Here is a 17,082-nt window from a genome sequence, read left to right as displayed (position 1 = left end):
TGCGAGTGAACTGTTTGTGAACGAACTGGTTAAAAACTAACTGTTTGCGAGTGAACTGTTTGAGAGCGAACTGATTGAGAGTGAACTGTTTGTGAACGAACTGATTAAGAGTGAACTGGGAACGAACTGTTTGAGAGCGAACTGATTAAGAGTGAACTGTTTGGGAACGAAGTGTTTGTTGCGGGCGAACTGTTCGCGAACGGACGAGTGCAGCTGAACTGATTTGTGCTGGACGGAATAGATTAATATACCGAGAACGCAGGTTTATTTTGTTAATGTATACTCAATTTTGGGTTAAAAATTAGATTAGATTTTCGTAGTTTTAAAGGCAAAGCTATATATTTTCAATTTCATGTATTCTTTCAATTCCGCGTAATATTAATATACTTCCTGATTATCAGAAAAAAATCCGGGAAAGCTGGGGCGATTCATGAATTAGGTAACATAAAATCTCATAGTGAGGGCAAGTTAAGAAAAAAGTTTTTTCGTTGCTTTCAATCCATTGTTTGGCCTATTGCGCGTACGTGTTATCATGATGGTTTGTATTTTTCCCCGAATGAAATTGTGTACAGAATTGGTACCGACAGTGAAATTAAGCGCCGAGAAAGATGGAGAAAAAGGAACAACTGATTGAGAAAAAGACGAGTGGGTAATGTCGGGGACATAACCGGAGTGACGTAGGACTATACAAATGGGGCAGCTTTATTTTAAATAAATTGTTTTATTTTCTTCTCCTACGTGAATACCTACTTATCTACCTGAAAAATGGATTAGTTTACTGTTTACTCTTTAGGAACACAACACAACAACCTTTGGTGTTGTGTTTATGCGTTTTTTTTACAAACTTGATTCTTGATTTTTTTCTGAAGGCTTTGTACTTATCAAATGTTCAACGCCGGGCATCTTTTGGCGTATGCACATATCGTACAATCAAAATGATGGCTGTGATAGGGAATGCACAGGTGGTCATCAGCTCATTCACTATCATATATTTCACTATTGAGCACATTACCGTACCTTAAACTGTGGTTTCGGAGACGAATGAATTGTAAGATTTGTAGTCTCCACAAACAATGTAAATAAAAATGAAAAAGAACTGAGGTTCTGGAGACGAACTCTACGATCTGTCGAGAAATAAACGAGCTATAAGCGTTCTGAAAAACCAACAGTAAATACATGACCTTCGGATTAAAGTCCTTTAAAATAAGAACAGAGCAGCAGGAAATACATAGCTCATCATGTAGCTCCTTAGTTATTTTTCTATACAATGCAGATGTAACGTCAGTCAATTTTCAACATCAGTTATCAACCAAAGAAAGCAGTTCAGAGAAAATTCGTTAATGCCATCCTGCATACAATGTGTTGTAATTTGAAGCCACTTTTTATTCGGAAACCATGCATGGGTTTGTGAAAACTGAATGATCAATTTAAAAGACCCCAACCACCAATAAGTTCAAAGAACAAGCATAAACAAAATAAATCAGTTCATATTATATGTCATATGATGTCACTTTAGATTGCAATGGTATTGTGAATATCTTTTAATAACTCTTCTTTGAAAGGTTTAATGGCCCTGAAAAGCGCCGTGTTTTACGGTGGCTGGTTTTGCCACCAAAGCAGTCTGTATAAACAAACTTTTTCCTTCTTCTACCTGCAGCCGTCTTGCGATTTCGTTTGCCACTCGCTGAAACTAGTTGTTGCCACCGAACTGAATGTGCTCTGTTCTGTAGGCGGGTTTTCTTATTGTCGTGAGCAGCTTTGCAAGCCAACTCGAGCACTCCGGCGGTCGAAATTCTATAACCGCTATTAGGTATATTGTGATGTGAAACGATGCCATACAACCACACTAATTTACGTTTCGAAAAAGAATGATATATTTTTCAGCGGATCCGCACGTTTTATACTTTAGCGGTACACGCTCACAGGATAGAGACAAATCGGCAGACTCAGCCAAAGGGGCGAGTCCAACGAGACGAACGAATGAGCGTTAAAAGGCAGCGATGGCAATAAAATACATTCATTACGATTTGTTCGCTCGTTGGATTCAGATGCAGGCTAAAAAGGGTCCTTTTCAGGATCACAAAATTATTTTCAATCTAAAGAGTTTATTGTTTTGTTATCACTCGATATTCCCATCTTGTTCGGCTAAACCTTCCTGTTCAGCGATTTGTTGCCACTCGCCACAGCTTTCACAGTTGGAAAATTTCTTCCCATCCAGCCTTGTGACATGTTGTACAGTAAATTACATTCAATGCGACGTGCTGAAGCGCCACTAAGTGTCGCATTGGAGGCGATTTTAACCTGTAATTGAACATTTGCGATGACAGTGGTACAGTGTCGACTTTCAATGTGGGATCATAATTTGGACCCCGAACTCTATGTTTACAAAAATGTCCAAATAAATATGTCGCATTACAGGTCCGTCCAATTAGCTAAATGTCGAGCTAAATGTAAATTACTGTACTTTCAATCTAGAAGTAATTTAAGAATTGGTGAAAATTGAATAATCGGGAAAGTCCCCAACCATCAATAAGCTCAGAACAACTGCCAAATTCTCATACTCAAACAAATTATCTCCTGGCAAACAAATTATGAAAACAATCAATTTGTGTTTTATTATTATTTGGGATATTGTTTTAGAAAGCATTGAACTGTATTTCGTAATGTATTTTTCTGTATTTTTTGGAAGGTTTATTGGCCCTGAAAAGCGCCGTGTTTTATGGAATGATTCCAATTTAGAAAACTTTGTACTCGTGGTTTTGAAAAAAACCATTTCGAACGCCCTCGATGCCGCCTTGTTCTGGATTTGCCACCAAAGCAGTTTGTATAAAGAACAAACTTTTTTCTTGTGCTACCTGCTGTCGTTTTGCGATTGTGTTTGCCACTCGCCACTCGCTGCAACTGCCTTTTGTTGTCTTGATGTCCACCGAAACGAATGTGGTCTATTTTGAATGCGTATTTTTTTTTAAGCTGACTGGCTGCATCGAGAATTACGCATGTGTGAGACTGCGACCAATGTTTCGTTCATTTTTTTCTTCTTCCTTTCCAATCGTGCTTCATTGTATTTTGCTGCTGCTCTGGTTGCCCGTTTTGGTCGGTACGATTTGAGGAGCACAAAATGGACCAATCAGAAATGGGCACATAGTGCATTTGGACAATGCTTGATATTTCACAATTATTCAATTAATTATCTCAAGAAAAATGAAATGTTATTCGTTATGATAGGTGCGTAGATATATTTCCTATCAATTGATGCAAAAACCTTTGCGATCTATTGAGAAATGCTCGAGCTATAAGCGTTCCAAATCTTGCATTTTTTCCTACTTGTTCAGTGCCTAGATTTCCATTTCACCCCCTATATCTTCCGGTTAGACGTAGTCCTACGTCAAAAGACACGCAGTTTTGGTTTAACAGAAATATAATAACGTCTTGTTCGTTCGTGTTACAAAGTTGAAGTGTGAGATAGAGATGGGCAAACCGTTCACGAACGGTACGAAAGAACTAATTCGCCGAAAAGAGTGAACGAACGGTCGTTCTTTTTCAAAGAACGGTAATTCTCCCCACGAACTGATTGCGAGCGAACGGTTTGTGAACGAACTGAATGGTTTGTGAGTGAACTGTTTGAGAGTGAACTGATGGAGAGTGAACTGATGAAGAGTGAACGAACTGGTTCAGAACGAACTGTTTGCAAGTGAACTGTATGGGAAAGAACTGATTGAGAGTGAACTGTTTGAGAACGAAGTGTTAGCGAACGAACTAGTGCAGCTGAACTGATTTGCACTGGGCGGAATGGATAAATATAACGAGAACGCTTGTAAGGAAAATAAAACGATTTGTCATTTATGAGCAAAATGCATGTATCGCAGGGTTTATTTTGTTAATGTATACTCAATTTTGGGTTAAAAATTAAATTAGATTTTCGTAGTTTTAAAAGCAAGCTATATATTTTCAATTTCATGTATTCTTTCAATTCCGCGAAACAATCATATACTTTCTGATTATCAGAAAAAAATCTGGGGGAAGCTGGGGCGATATAGTATTAGGTGAACATACAATTTTATAGTGAGGGCTTCTTCTTCTTGAATGGCGTTAATGTTCCCTGTGGAACTTTTGCCGTCTCAACGTATTCATTAACTAGCGTCGTTCATTAATACTTGGTTGAGATTTCTATGCTGAATAACACGCCTTGAATGTACTCTAAAGTGGCAAGCTCTAGAATACGCGTGACCACAGTGCAAGCCGGAAGAATTTTCTTTGACGAAAAACCCCTCAACCAGAACGGGAATCGAATCCGAACACCCGGCATGATAGTGTGGGACGCTAACCACTCGGCCACGGGTGCACAAGTTTATAGTGAGGGCATGTTGAGAGAAAAAAGGTTTTTCGTTGCTTTCAATTCATTGTTTGGCGTGTACGTGTTATCGTGATTTTTTGTATGATTGATTGTTAGTGAAAATCGGTGATGATTTTTTTCTCTGAATGAACATTATGAAATATGATCTTACATGGAACCTGTGTGTTGTCCAAAAACATAATATGAAAATTTGCACATATTTTGTCCGCATCAAATTATTACATAAACTTTTATCGACCGATAAACATATTTTCACATACAGTTTGCGACTTTTAATGGAGCAGCTTATCTTTCTTCAATAAATTTCAAAAATATAAATCCCATACGTACACTATCCAATCCAACGATATCAATTAATAGCTGTCTATTAATGTTGGGGGACAGCTAACATTCTATGTTGTTCTTAATACCGCTGAACGAAAGAGCGAAAGAACGGTTCAAAAGAACTGATTCACTTAGATGAACGGTTAGTGAGTGAACCGTTCATCAAAGTGAACTGTTTTGCCCATCTCTAGTTAGAAATACCATTACCAGCTTTATTGTTTGTTTCTTTGTTTTTAAGAGGCTTTAAACTTTGCAGTTCATTCGCCTCTATACCAGCTTTACTCATTCTCTAGTCAAATATTGCATCTAAATCAAGGTCTGCTAGCGATTCTTTCTGGATCGAAAAGATTGCCAAGCCGTTGAGTCAGTCTTGATTAATTTTAGAACATGGGCAATTTTTAATCAATTTAAGCTTGCTGAAACTGCGGAAGCCTCAGGAAAATTCATACCGCTGTCTCGATGTTAGAATAAACTACTTCGAGAGAATATCTGAGAATAATGTTCAAGATGTCTAAAGACATCGAAGAATTCAAGTCAGGAAAGAGGTCCTTCATCTGCGTCTTAAACCACCTCTGTATCAACTTCTGAAGACTACTTCGGTCCGAAATTTGACGCAGCCAGCCTTATTGATCCATGCTCATATATGTTAGTCCGTTAGATTCTGAGATGTGATTTTCAACGCTTGAATACCGTTTTGACGACTTGTATCGAAATGCCCTTTCAACGATACTCCCAAAGTCTCAATAAGTACATTCCAACGTGTAGTTGAACTGCTGAAATATTTGAACACTTCTTGTACTGTTTCGAATCATCCGAATCAAACCGAATCAAATCATTGCTGCTTGCGTGTACTCCCACGAGATTTAAACTAGGGAACACAGGGATCGAAACGAGCTAGATTGTTAACCTGGAGTATTTTCGCTTGTGCCCAGAGATGCCAAACTTCCTGATTTTTCAGGATTTCCCAGATTATTTGGTACATTCCCCGACATCCTGACAAACACTCAATTTTGCTTGATTTTTCAGATCTTGATGATCTTGATTTCTGCTGATTTTTGTACCTTTTACTTCATCAAAATGAGAACTGTCATAATAACTCTCCGGTCCCCACATGCATAATGCTTGCATTAAATTAAATTCTCCTGTTACAAAGTTGTACCAAACTTATTTATCAATATGTATGATCGTTGCAAATCGACAGAATAAACTTTTCCAAAGTGAAAGTCCTGATTTGTTTTCACAATGCCCGAATATTTACAGGTTTTTCAAAACAGTACTGGATAGTTTCATGGAACAAGAAAATTTGACAAATAATCACGAAATAATAACGATATTATGTTTGATGAACAACCTTATCTTGTACGATGTGTATGTACGAGTGGTCGCAAAATTATTGATTAAGGAATACGTTTCAGAGTGTAATATTACTCAAGAGAAACATAATTCAATTCAAAGTCAAAATATAATGTTGTACTATAACTTTTGATCGTCAGATTCAAATTAGAACCAGTGATATGTTTCCCTCAATTTAAGATTCATTCCAAAGTACGGAGGATGAATTCAAAGAAATTCTAAATCCTGATTTCTCAGCGAATCAATGTAGTGATGCTGTAGGTTTTTGGGAAACATATATAAACGATCAGAAGATCCCTGCAAAATTCTCTCAGTGGTAAGAACTTCAACTCCATGGCCAACATGAAAATTACGAGAAAACAAGCGTGTTCTGGGAGGACAAAAATACGAAATACGAACGATTGTAGAATAAAATTGAATAAATGTAAGTCTGTCAATAAAAATGATGCTTTTGTTTCCCCGGGAATCGACATGAGCTCTCCGTACATCCCAATATGAGCTATCCTGATTTCTTCCTGATTTTTGGAATTTATAGTTGGCAACCCTGCTAATAGTTAGCTAGTGGATCTTGCAAGAATTTCAATGTTGCGAAAATCGGTTTCATGTACGGACAGAAACAACTACTCATGATGGAAGTTTTTTTACTCAATTGAAAGTGGAAATATAATACGGAGAAAAAATTGCTATTGAAAATTCTTGGGTTTTTGGCGCCCCAAAGAGCATCTTCATGAGCGCAAGCAAATCACCGACTTATTTATTTATTTATTTAACATCGTCTTCGATTAATCGCACAGACTGAACTTATAAACTAAGTATAATTACTAATCCAATTTTTATTTTTTTTTCGTTAAATTAAAGTCGAATTCATCACATATGGCATTATACCATGGACAGACATACAACTGTACTAGCGCTGTACGTGTACAGCGTTGTACAGGTACCACGATAGCATGACACACATACTTTGGTTGTACATTGTACCGCATGTCAGACTGACAAATAGAAGTTTGAATTTATTGCATTGTATTTTCACCAATATTTCAATGAAAAAGGTTTTTATTTAGCGTCTAAACACAACAAATATGTTTCCACTCTGAGTTATTAACTCAAGAGAAAGTCAATGAAAAGAATGTATACCAAATGTTTTGATTCGTTTTGTTCATGCTACCCACCACTAACCATCTATGGCGCTGCGCACAGTACAACTGTAGCCATGTACAGCGGTAAAACAGGTCGGTACAGGTACAGCGATTGTACCGAGTTGCTTGCATGGTTTTAGCGCTGTACATGGTGACAGACATACAATTTTCGAAGTACAACGGTAGTACAGCTGTATGTCTGTCATAAGTATTAAACTGTCAAATACACGAGTCAAGAGGGTTATTGTAACCGTAGTTAGTCCTATGATACGGGACTGCTAACAAAAATGAGTTCCGAAAACGACGGGGGGAGTGTTCAGCGGAATCTGTGCGATAAGTTCAGTGCAGTCAATACATCCTTGAGTTATATCAAAAATGAGCATTCGCTGCATTGTACTGCGCCTGGAACATGATTCCAACCACGAACTAACGTGCAGTACAAAGTCTTCAAAGCATGAATATCGTTGAACTCGTACGCGTAACGGCGAATGAATCCTAATACACAGAAAGCTTTAGCGGTCATAATGCCACGTGCTCGTTGAGCTCGTGTATCAATCATGACTCCGAGATCACAGATTGACGATGTTCGTTCCAGTATTGACGCAGCACGAGGTTATTGGTGCGACCAAAGGAAATGATCCTGCATTTTTTGCCATTGACCTGCATTCCATTATCACCGCACCATGCGAGCATTGTATTAATATCCTCTTGAAGAGCAAAGCAATCCGAAAGCGATGAAATCACCCTGTAGATTTTCAGGTCATCGGCGAATGTAAGCTTAAACGATGAAAGCAGTAAGCACAGATCAATAGTGAAGAACGCTTCCTTGTGGTACTCCAGAAGTGATACTGAAACTGCGAGATGTAGATGAATTGACCAAAACATATGCAGTGCGATCGCGGAGATATGAAAATATCCAATCCGTTATCGAATCTGGGAAAAATATCTTCTTTAGTTTTTCGACTAGTAAGACGTGTGGGACAGTGTCGAAAGCTTACACGAAGTCAATGTACGCTGCGTCGATTTGTCGCCTTTTTCCAGCTTCTCGGGACAGTGTGGTAGCGTAGCACATCAGATTGTGATGGAGCGATGCTTCATAAACCCATGATGACCGTCGAAGATTATAGGAGACACCACTTTGTATAAGAGATTGCGCATCAGTCTTTCTCCGCGATAATTCGAAATAATTCGTCACCTGCTTACAGTTGCCAGATTTATGAATAGGAATGATGCAAGCAGTTTTCCAAAACGCTGGAAATATTCTTTCCTGAAGCGACCGGTTAAATAGATACGCAATGAGATTCGCAAGTTCTCTGGAGCAGTTTTTCAGTAGCAAAGGTGGTATACCGTCCGTTCCACATCCTTTTTTGATGTCTATGCTATCAATGGCTTTCATTACTTCGTCTTCGGAAAATTGAATACGGGTAGATTGATGTTGAACGAAAAGATGTGGGCAAAACAGTCACTGTTTGGCACAGGTGACGCTTTGCTGAACACGCTCTCAAAAAACTTAGCAAACATATTAGAGGCATCCGCATTCGTATTAGTCTGGATTCCATTGAATATGACGTTCCGTGGGATGCGAGTGGAATTTTGTCGTTTCTTCACGAAGTCCCAAAAGCGCGATGGATCCGCTGGCTTGGATCCTCAACAAGTAGTTCTCATAGCTGGTTGATAGCAATGTTTTGTATTGCATTTCTACTGCTCGAAGATACTCTCTGTCGTTCTCGGATTTTAAAAGAAGAAAAGAAACTGCGGCGGGTCTTCCTGAGGACATCACGAAGATGTCTTAGTTCGGCAGTTCACCGTGGTTTTCTGGAAGTGTGGAATGTTTGTCTTTTTCTTGGCACATAGTCATTTAGCACTGAATAAAGCTTGTCATGGAATGTTGATATCGTTCTATCCAAAGATCCAGTTGGTGCCGGGAAATCCCAGTCAAAGGCACCCAATGCCACTTTGAGATATAAAAATTCGCACGAGTGTTCAGTGAATTCATCACTGCTCTCGTCGAAAAGCGAAACGAAGGGAACATGGTGATTGTCAACAGGCAGCAGAGGTCGGTTCTATATGGTCGAGTTGTTTTGAGAGACTGACGAAAATGAGATCGAGCAGTCTAGCATTATCATACTATACGGCTATTTAAAGACGACAATGTGTGTTACAAGTGTCGTTTTGACAGTGTTGTGATTGTCCTTTTCAGTCTCAAGTTATAGCGCGTCAAAGATGGAGTCCACCAAGCAAGAAATTCGCCATATGTTACGTTTTTACTACCTGCGAGGTAAAACTGCAACGAAGGCGGCCGAAAAAATTCGTGTAGTTTACGGACACGATACTGTAACGATTCGCACAGCACAGCGTTGGTTTGATCGATTTCGTTCTGGTGTAGTGGCTGTCGAAGATACACCCCGTACTGGTAGACCAATCGTCGTGGAAACCGATAAAATCGTTGAAATCATCCAAATAGACCGGCATGTGAGCACTCGTTCGATTGGCCAGGAATTGGGTATAGACCATAAAACTGTTTGGAATCATTTGCAGAAGATTGGATTCCAAAAAAATGGGTGGGTTATATCTATGATATAACCGCAAGGTTGACGTGGGACTACCTTAGCGTAGCAATCATTCGTTTGTATTGATTAAATTTTTGATAGGATGAAACATTTGCTTTGTGAGTAAATAATTGTATAATTCCATGTAAGGTCAATTCATGCATTGTAATAGATTATGTTCTTCGTTATAAGTAAATTTAATGACAGTCCTTTTACGTTTGGTATTATAACTAGAGATGGGCAAACCGTTCTCGAACGGTACGAAAGAGCTAGTTCGCCAAAAAGAGTGAACGAACGGTCGTTCTTTTTTCAAGAACGGTAGTTCGCGAAAGAACGGTTGGAGAGTGAACAGTTCACGAAAGAACGGTTGGGAACGAACTGTTAGAGAGTGAACAGTTCTCGAAAGAACGGTTGGGAACGAACTGTTGGAGAGTGAACAGTTCGCGGAAGAACTGTTGGGAACGAACTGTTGGAGAGTGAACAGTTCGCGAAAGAACTGTTGGGAAAAAACTGTTTACGAACAGACGGTGTACGATGCTGAACGGAATACATTTTAGAGGTGTATTTGACTGAACGGAACGAACGAAAAAAACGATAAAGCTTGAAAACAACGGAAATAATGATTTTTTGATTTTTTTTACTGTCATTTACAAGCAAAACGGAAAACGCCTATGATCTATTCTGTGAACGCATGTTTTTTTTTCGAATTTGAATTTTAGATTGTTTTTATTGTTTAAATTTGGATTGGTTCTCAAAGTTTCAAAGGTAAAGTATTAAATATTCCAATGATTTTTGTGCGTAACATCTATACTCTATCATTTTATCAGGAAACAACCGAGGAAAACTAGGACGAATCGTGACTGGTAGCCAGTGTGGAAATGTAAAAAAAAACTTGTCAATATTATCATATTATCATAAAGAATATTTTTTTTATTATTTCTTTAGAGAGCTCTACAGTTGTTTAAGGTGATTCAAATTGTTTTTCTACATTCAAATTTAAATTATGTATATTACTATATATATAAGTTAACGCAAGCAACATCATTTTCCCCACAGCAACAGAACCGATCACTGTGGAACAGTTTATCGGTAGCATCAATTCGCAAACGCAAGCGAAACAACAATTTAGGACACCAACGTAAAACACCGATTCGGACTCTGTACCTGACGCGACAACGGACTGGATAGAATGTGCAGCGTAAGGGCTTTAGGTAAATGACTAGGCTTCATGATGTAAAATTGACAATAATAAAATCAGTCTAACTTGTGCTCTCTGTGAAACCGGTCTTTCCTTTCTTTTTAAAAACTCTTCGATATCCTCATGTAACTTAATTGGCGCAGTCGGTAGGATCGCTCGTTCAAGTGTTCACGCGTAGATCCAATTCGCGAAAGTGATTTCCCGCGCGAACGAATATCGAGTGGCTGACGATTGGAGAACTACAACGGACGCACGAGTGATACCTTTTTATCAAGTAAGTAATTAGATCTTAGTCAAATTAACAATCATTTAATCGGAGTGGTACAAAGCTTACCCGAAACAAAAAAAGCTGTATCCACATCCATAAAATATAACAAAAAACTACTAATTCAGAGAGACGAGCCCGGGTAACACCGTAAGTGACTCTTTTTATATCACAAAAGTGAACTACTAATCTAAAACAAAAACAAACGTTAAATCAGAAAAAAAACTAGCTAATCTAACAAGAGTGATTTAAGTTTTACCTTGGAGTGCTTTGTGAATAATCGCGAAAACAATGAACCCAAACAGTTTTAACATATCCCCTGAATTACCGAGGAGCAATACCTCAGCACAGGAGGAAAATTTAAATGAACACGAAGAAGCCGCCAGAATTGCTCAAACAGCGGTAATGTTCGACAAGGCGGAGAAAATCCTAAAGGCGATGCAAACGCCCCAGGCAATCCGCGAATTGCCGCAATTCGACGGTAACCCCGTCAAATTACACTGCTTCATTAGAGCAGTGGAAAATCTGTTGCCCTTTTTAGAAACTCTTAAAGGGACACCCTTCGAGCAAGTATGGCTTCAATCCATACGCTCGAAAGTAACCGGAGATGCGGACCGAGTTTTAGAAACATACGGGACACCGCTAATCTGGGAAGAAATTAAAGCTAACCTGATAGCTTACTATAACGACAAGCGTGATTCTGTCACGCTTACCCGCGAATTGTTCCAACTGCAACAAGCTGGAACAATAGAAGATTTTTATAGTTCGGTTCATCAATTGCTTTCGCTTTTGATAAACCATACAAATATTTCAACATTCGATCTCAACTTGAGAACGGACAGAATCTCGACACACCAGGAGAATGCTCTTCAAGTGTTTTTAGCAGGACTAAAAGAGCCCATCGGCGGGAACGTAAGAGCCCGCCAACCAAAAAAATTAAAAGAAGCTTTCGATGCTTCTATTGAAGAGAGAAACTATCAAAATAAATGCGGTCTTAATAAGATGGAAACTACAAATCGATTCCAAAAACCGATTGTTGTAGCACCACCTCCCCCACCAAGGCAAAAGAACTGGAATAATTTTAATCATTACCAAAGAGCCCAGTATCAGCCTCAAACGAATCATTTTAATCCACAGCAAAATTTTTCGAGATTACAAACGAATCCTTTTAATCAACGGCAAAATTTTCAAAGACCTCATATGAATCAATTCCACACACCTTACCAACAACATCAGAACCAAAGCTTTCTAAATCAACCGCAAGTTCCTCCGCGAAACGTATTCGCCCCAAGACCAGTTCAGATGCCGAAGCCTACTCCCATGGATGTAGACCCTTCAATAAGATCTAATAAAATAAACTATATGAATAGACCTCGGAGAGCAATCAATTACCACGAAGGCACAAATATGTCTGATCCTTACGGCCCGTACGAAGGACCAAATTGTGAATACGAAACCTATGATGAAGAAAATTATGAGCAGGATAATTATCACAATGAATCGATGGCTAGTACATCTTTTCAACCTGTGGTAAACAATCAGGAAGAGAGTGTCGAAGAAAATACCACTTCCACTGATGAACTGAATTTTCAGATAATTACGGCCCAAGAAACTCCTCCGTAAACAATTTTATACCGTACATACAAATCAATACCACTAAAGGACCACTGAAGTTTTTGATCGATACGGGAGCGAACAAAAACTACATTAGCCCGAAACATGTCAATTTGGACAAATGCAAGTTCACCAAACCTGTAAAGGTAACGAACGTTAATGGTTCGCAAAATATAGATCAATTCGTAAATTTCAACCCCTTTTTCACAATACCAGGATCAAAAAAACAAATATTTTACATATTCGACTTCCACAAATTTTTCGATGGTCTCATAGGATACGAGACCTTACGTGAACTAAAAGCCAACATATTAACAGATCAAAATGAGTTGAAATTCCCCACTGGCGTACTGAAAATGTTTCGAAAATATCCAAATTCGGCAATAATCCAGTTAAATCACTCAATTTCTGGCAACTATGCCTGCAGCACACAACAAGCGCGAATAGACTGCTGAAAACAAACAGTATTATAAGTATACAACGTCGTTTCCGTAGAATCAAATTGCGTTAATTATGCAGTTTAAATAGCGTGTGGACATTACAAAGTTTTGTACTCTCTAATATGTGCATCTGTGCTCAGATATAAAATATTGATCATCGAATGCTGAAAGAACGCTTAAAGAGTTTTCAATACCACCGACAGCACTTATCCATTGTCCTATTACGGTCTACTGTGAAATTCTATTACGATCTACTGTGGGATTATTTTTCTGTCTACATCTGTTCGTAAACAACGATGTCAACTAGAAGCCAGAAGCTTTATGCCTGTCCGGCAGGTAGCTCTGGATGCACCTTGGAAAGCGCAGTTGCAATGCTCTCTAAACGTTTCGACGAAACAAACCAGCTTATAGATGCCTCGAAAGCTGAGCTTAACTCGAAACTTGACGACATCAAAGAAGATCTTCAGAAGCAGATTATGGCGATGGAGCAGAACTTCAACTCATTGAAAACTTCCTGTGATAATGAGCGCAAGGTACTCAACACTCGAGTCGATAATGCCACTGAGAGTGTCCAGCGTTTGGAGAACAGAGCAGAATTGATTGCAGCAGGTATCCCGTATATCACCAACGAGAATCTACGTAATTACTTACATTGTATTGCGGAAGAAATTGGCTTCGATAAAGACAAGGTGCCCCATATACACTGTAAACGTCTACGTTCAAGAAATCTTTCTGACGGCAATGAATGTTTTATCCTACTGCAATTTTCTGTGACATGCTTAAGGGATGAATTTTACTCGAAGTACTTGGCTAAGCGTAATTTGAAGCTGCGGCACATCGGAATTTCATCGGATCGTCGCATCTATATTAACGAGAATTTAACTGTGAATGCGAGGACAATAAAGCGTGCTGCATTGAAGTTGCGTCGAGAAAATAAACTGGTCGCAGTCTCGACGAAACTAGGAATTGTACAAGTGAAGAAAAATGCTGATAGTCCGTACCTGTCAGTTTCATCTATCGATCAATTAATGCAAATTTGAATTAACTAGAGCTACATGTATACTTGTTATTGTTTGTTAAAGTGGAGATTGTATGTAATTTGCACTAAAGAAATTTGTTTGTATACTGGAACTATATGTAAAGTATGGAGACTATCATTAGAATGCAGCCTATCCATGTACATTGTTTCCCTCACGTTACCTGATGTCATCCTTAAGTAATCACACACTCTCACTACACACGATTCCCAGAGTTGTTATGAACACCATACTCAAGGCAAACAAATTCAACATATGCCATGCCAACGTTCAAAGTCTTTGTGCACGACGATTCTGTAAGTTTGAAGAAGTCAAACTAATGTTGTATGACTCCAAGGTTTCCGTCGCTTGCTTCTCGGAAACATGGCTAAATAATTCCATTCCTGACCAAGCCGTTTCTATACCTGGTTACCGTCTCGTACGGAACGATCGGGCGTACAAAAGGGGTGGTGGAATTGCCATCTATATTCGTGAAAATATCCTTTCCAAAACGGTTTATTCTACGAATCTGACTGCTTCGTCGATATGCAAAACGGAATGCCTGGCTGTGGAGCTTAAAATAAGCGGTGCTGTAATGTTGGTCGCCGCGATCTACAACCCGCCGGACAATGATGTTTCAACTTTTATGCAGTGTGAATTGGCAACCTTATTATCAACTTATGAGCATTGCGTGCTTACCGGAGATCTTAACACTGATTGGTTACGAAGAAGTACCAGAAAAGAACGCCTAGAAGAAATATTCACAACGTATACCATGACTGTATTAGGCACCGAGCCAACTCATTTCTATGATGATGGTTGCTCTCAACTGGACTTGCTTGTCACTAACCGACCAGATGTAGTAACCACCTTTCAACAAGTGTCCGTGCCTGGCCTGTCTAAACACGATCTCATTTTCTGCTCGTGTAACATCAACACGTGTGCTATTGATCAACATTCCGTGGAAACCTACCGAGACTATGTAAATTTCGACCCAAATTTACTGCGAGATAGCATCAATGGAATTTCTTGGGACATCTTCCGCAATATTAACGACGTCAATCAACTTACTGAATACTTCAACAGTAGTATTATGTCCGTCCATGACTCGTGTATCCCACTACGGACTGTCCGACATCGCCAGCATTACAATACTTGGTTTAATGATGCTATACGTAAGGCAATCGTAGAGAGAGACATGGCTTATAGTGACTGGAGGACTGCTCCCATGGAATATAAGGATGGAAAAAAGCAAATATATACGCAGCTAAGAAATAGGACAAATGCTCTTGTTCGACGTGTCAAATCGGAGCACATCAATCGAAATATTGTGGTTGCTGGCTCAACAATGAACCTGTGGAAGATGGTGAGAGGTCTTGGTATTGGGAAGGTGCAAGATCAAGAAGATTGTTCTTTCGATCCAAACATGATAAATCATCATTTTGCCGGTCAATTCACTATCGACAATGCTGACAGTTACGAAACCCGAAGACCACAACCTGTCGGTGGATTCTCTTTCCAACAAATTGCAGCGCACGAAGTGTTGAATGCGTTTTGTGAAGTCAAGTCAAATGCTGTTGGAACCGACGAGATTCCCACCAAATTTCTTAAAATAATTCTTCCACTCATCATCGATCACATTGTGCACCTCTACAACATGATCATTAAGACATTGACATTCCCGGAGGCTTGGAAGTGCGCCAAAATAATCCCTCTGAGAAAGAAGAAACATCTAAACTCTGTCGAAAACCTCCGCCCTATCAGCTTGTTGAGTGTTTTGTCTAAGGTTTTGGAGAAGGTACTGAAGCAACAAATCAGTACCTATTTTACATCGATGAATCTACTAAATGATGACCAAGCGGGTTTCCGGCGTGGTCATGGTGTAAAAACTGCGTTGCTTCGTGTTTATGACGATATTGCTGGACTGATTGACAGAAAGGATAAGGTGGCTTTACTGCTGATTGATTTCAGCAAAGCTTTCGACACAATATCTCATTGTCGACTCTTGCATAAGCTACATGAGCGCTTCCATTTCTCATCATCTGCTGTTGGCCTCATGAAGTCGTATTTGGCCGGGAGAACGCAAATTGTATATTGTAACCATATCTCTTCCGCTGCAGTTTCCGTTACCTCTGGGGTTCCGCAAGGATCAGTGCTTGGACCTTTGTTGTTCTCTACATACATTGATGACCTACCCGGAATATTGAGATACTGTCGAGTCCAAATGTTCGCAGATGATGTGCAACTGTACTTTTCTCATCCTGACGTTTCAACTGCAGTGGCGCGGTTAAACGATGATCTTCAACGAGTAGTAAATTGGGCTTCAAGGAATTCGTTACGCATAAATCATACAAAAACCAAAGCGATTTTATTCGGTACTAACCAGTATATGGATTCAGATCATCCATCGCTTGTCGTCGAAGGGAATTACATCCAGTTTGTAGAACACGTGAACAATCTGGGCATTATTTTTCAAAGGAATCTCAGCTGGGACAAAGCAGTATCCACCCAATGTGGTAAAGTGTATGCTGGCCTACGTACATTGCGTGCAACCACGTCAGATCTCCCTCAGCATACGAAACTCCTGCTTTTTAAGTCGCTAATATTGTCACACTTTATTCTTGGTGATGTCATCCACCTTAGCATGAGTATGGCTATGATGTCAAAATTGGAAGTTGCCTTAAATGATTGTTGCCGTTACGTATACAATTTGAATCGTTTCACGTCTGTTCGGAACCTTCAGAGGAATCTACTCGGATGTCCTTTCCGTCGTTTCTATGAAATGAGGACATGTCTGCAACTGTGGAGAATTATTCACCGTAATGAACCC

At 39.3% G+C, this 17,082-nt stretch overlaps 1 long non-coding RNA gene across 1 annotated transcript; it reads left to right on the top strand.

Annotated features, from left to right (window-relative positions):
• Positions 1–10,267: 10,267 nt before the first annotated feature.
• Positions 10,268–10,944, top strand: LOC129764323 (uncharacterized). The gene is made up of 3 exons (XR_008741106.1): positions 10,268–10,484; positions 10,547–10,685; positions 10,776–10,944. It is a non-coding gene; the product is annotated as an uncharacterized LOC129764323 (long non-coding RNA).
• The last annotated feature ends 6,138 nt before the right edge of the window (positions 10,945–17,082 follow it).

Source organism: Toxorhynchites rutilus, chromosome 2 (assembly GCF_029784135.1).
Source record: "Toxorhynchites rutilus septentrionalis strain SRP chromosome 2, ASM2978413v1, whole genome shotgun sequence".
NCBI lineage: Eukaryota > Metazoa > Arthropoda > Insecta > Diptera > Culicidae > Toxorhynchites > Toxorhynchites rutilus.
This window is presented reverse-complemented; position numbering and strand designations above follow the sequence as displayed.